The 3,933-nt window shown below is 36.5% G+C and overlaps 1 non-coding gene across 1 annotated transcript; it reads right to left on the reverse strand.

The window, feature by feature from the left end:
• Positions 1-3,608: 3,608 nt before the first annotated feature.
• On the reverse strand, positions 3,609-3,716 carry LOC148574323 (small nucleolar RNA R71). The gene has a single exon (XR_015906820.1). It is a non-coding gene; the product is annotated as a small nucleolar RNA R71 (small nucleolar RNA).
• Positions 3,717-3,933: the final 217 nt, after the last annotated feature.

The raw sequence follows: 3,933 nt of genomic DNA on the forward strand, positions 1-3,933 counted from the left end.
GGATAATTTATACGCTTTTTGGCATTGTTTTTAGTATGTTTTTAGTATATTTTAGTTAGTTTTTATTATATTTTTATTAGTTTTAAATAAAAATAACATTTCTGGACTTTACTATGAGTTTGTGTGTTTTTCTGTGATTTCAGGTATTTTCTGGCTGAAATTGAGGGACCTGAGCAAAAATCTGATTTAGAGGCTGAAAAAGGACTGCAGATGCTGTTAGATTCTGACCTCCCTGCACTCAAAGTGGATTTTCTGGAGCTACAGAAGCCCAATTGGCACGTTCTCAATTGCGTTGAAAAGTAGACATTCTACGCTTTCCAGCAATATATAATAGTCTATACTTTGACCGAGATTTGATGGCCCAAACAGGCGTTTCAAGTCAGCTCAAGAATTCTGGCGTTTAACTCCAAAACTGAACTGGCACAAAAACTGGCGTTTAACTCCAAGAAAAGTCTCTACACAAAAATGCTTCAATGCTCAGTCCAAGCACACACCAAGTGGGCCCGGAAGAAGATTTCTGCATTAATTACTGATTTATGTAAACCCTAGGCTACTAGTTTTCTATAAATAGGACCTTTTGCTATTGTATTTTACATCTTGGGACGTTTAGTCCTTAGACCTTTGAGGCTGGCCATTTGGCCATGCTTACACTATTTGTTCTTATGTATTTTCAATGGTGGAGTTTCTACATACCATAGATTAAGGTGTGGAGCTCTGCTGTTCTTCATGAATTAATACAAAGTACTATTATTTTTCTATTCAACTCAAGTCTATTTCTTCTCCAAGATATTCATTCGTTCTTCAACTTGATGAATGTGATGATCCGTGACAATTATCATCATTCTCACCTATGAACATGTGCCTGACAACCACCTCTGTTCTACTAGCAATGGCTTGAATGCGTATCTCTTGGGTTTCTAATCTAAGATTAGAACCTTCGTGGTATAGACTAGAATTATTGGCGGCCATTCCTGAGATCCGGAAAGTCTAAACCTTGTCTGTGGTATTCCGAGTAGGATCTGGGAAGGGATGACTGTGACGAGCTTCAAACTCGCGATTGTGGGGCGTGTGACAGACGCAAAATGATCAATGGATCCTATTCCGACATGATCGAGAACCGACAGCTGATTAGCCGATGTTGTGACAGAGCATCAGGACCATTTTCACTGAGAGGACGGGATGTAGCCATTGACAACGGTGATGCCCAACATAAAGCTTGCCATGGAAAGGAGTATGAATGATTGGAAGAAGGCAATAGGAAAGCAGATGTTCAAGGGGAACAAAGCATCTTCATACGCTTATCTGAAATCCACCAATGAATTACATAGGTATCTCTATCTTTATTTTATGTTTATTTTCATCACCTTAAACTCCATAACCATTTGAATCTGCTTGACTGAGATTTACAAAATGACCATAGCTTGCATCAAGCCGACAATCTCCGTGGGATCGACCCTTACTCACGTAAGGTTTATTACTTGGACGACCCAGTGCACTTGCTGGTTAGTTAGTTGTGCGGAATTGTGACAAAGTGTGATTCACGTTTAAGAGCTCCAAGTCCTTTGGCACCATTGTTGATGATCACAATTTTGTGCACTAAGTTTTCGGCGCCGTTGCCGGGGATTGTTCGAGTTTGGACAACTGACGGTTCATCTTGTTGCTTAGATTAGGTATTTTTCAGAATTTTTAAGAATGAATTCTAGAGTTTCAAGGTGATGTTCCCACCATCACAAAAGCTGATTGATTCTCATCAATTTAGCTATTGAATGTAATGTCCGGCTGAAGCTTGGCCAAACATGTCTAATCCTTTTTAGACTGAAGCTTTAGACTAACATTGCATGATTCCTGGAATTCTTATTAAAAGTTTTGATTCTCTTTATTTTCTTTTCTACTCAATTTTTGAAAATTACATGCATGTGTCTTCATTAATCTTCAAGTTGTTCTTGATGATTTCCTTGCTCTAATCTTTAAATTCTCTTGTTTAGTGTGTTTTGTTGTTTTCCATATGCATTTTTACATTGTTATAGTCCTTAGTATACAAACTTTTAAGTTTGGTGTCTTGCATGCATTGTTTATTTGATCTTAGTTGCATTTTCATTGTTTCTCATCATCAAAAATTCAAAAATATTTTTTAAAACTATGTCTTTTCAAGTCAATAATACAGAGAATTGAAGATTCAGAACATTCAGCAGAGGAATCAAACAGAAAAAGCTGGGCATTCAAAACGCCTAGTGAAGAAGGAAAACTGGTGTTTAAACGCCAGCCAGGGTACCTGGCTGGGCGTTTAACGCCCAAAAAGGTAGAGATTTGGGCGTTAAACGCCAGAATGGGCACCATTCTGGGCGTTTAACGCCAGGATGACACTAGAGGGAAGATTTTGTTTTTAATTCACATTTCTTTCAAGTTTTCATAATTTTTCAAAATCAAATTTTTTTCAAATTATATCTTTTCAATCATATCTCTTTCAAAATCAATTTCTTTCCATTTTATATTTATTTTTACTATTTTCAAAAATCCTTGCTATAATTAAAGATTTACTTCAAAATTTTCAAGTTGTTACTTGCCTATTAAGAAAGGATCAAACTTTAAATTTTAAAATCATATCTTTTAATTTCTTGATAGTCAAGTAATCAACTTTAATTTTAAAAAAATTTTCTTTTTCTAAATTGATTTTCAATCATATCTTTTCAAACATATCTTTTCAATCACATCTTTTTCAAAATTAATTTTTTTCAATCATATCTTTTTCTAATTTCAAAATCTTTTTCAAAAATCACTTTATTTCTTTCCCAATCTTAGTTTTCGAAAATCTCAATCAAATTTTCAAATTTCTTTTTAAAATCTTTTAATTAATCTTCGAAAAATCTTCCCCTCTTCTCATATCCTTCTATTTAAGGGACTAACACTCCTCCTCAAGGTACAATTCGAACTCCCTCCTTCTGTATATGTTCGAATTCTCCTCCATCTACCACCTCCTTCTATTCTTCCTTTCTTCTGACACTTCAAGGAATCTCTATACTGTGACATAGAGGATTTCATACTTTCTTGTTCTCTTCTCTTTCATATGAGCAGGAACAAAGATAAAGGCATACTTGTTCAAGCTGATCCTGAACCTGAAAGGACCTTGAAGAGAAAACTAAGAGAAGCTAAAGAACAATTCTCTTTAGAGGGCCTAACAGAACTCTTCAAAGAAGAAGAAACCATGGCAGCCGAAAACAACAATGCCAACAATGCAAGGAAGGTGCTTGGTGACTTTACTGCACCTACTCCTGATTTCTATGGGAGAAGCATCTCTATCCCTGCCATTGGAGCAAACAACTTTGAGCTTAAGCCTCAATTAGTTTCTCTAATGTAACAGAATTGCAAGTTTCATGGACTTCTATTGGAAGATCCTCATCAGTTCTTAATTAGCTGAGTTCTTGCAAATCTGTGACACTGTCAAGACCAATGGGGTTGACCCTGAAGTCTACAAACTTATGCTCTATCCTTTTGCTGTAAGAGACAGAGCTAGAACATGGTTGGATTCACAACCTAAGGAAAGCCTGAACTCTTGGAAAAAGCTAGTCAATGCCTTCTTGGCAAAGTTCTTTCCACCTCAAAAATTGAGTAAGCTTAGAGTGGAAGTCCAAACCTTTAGACAGAAGGATGGTGAGTCCCTCTATAAAGCTTGGGAGAGATACAAGCAATTGATCAGAAGTTGCCCTTCTAACATGCTTTTAGAATGGAGCATCATAGGAATCTTCTATGATGGTCTGTCTGAACTATCCAAGATGTCATTGGATAGCTCAGCTGGAAGATCTCTTCATCTGAAGAAGACGCCTGCAGAAGCTCAGGAACTCATTGAAATGGTTACAAATAACCAATTCATGTACACTTCTGAAAGGAATCCTGTGAATAATGGGACAACTCAGAAGAAGGGAGTTCTTGAGATTG

The sequence above is a fragment of the Arachis ipaensis genome, chromosome B2 (genome assembly GCF_059453495.1).
Source record: "Arachis ipaensis isolate K30076 ecotype BB chromosome B2, ASM5945349v1, whole genome shotgun sequence".
In the NCBI taxonomy this organism is placed as follows: domain Eukaryota; kingdom Viridiplantae; phylum Streptophyta; class Magnoliopsida; order Fabales; family Fabaceae; genus Arachis; species Arachis ipaensis.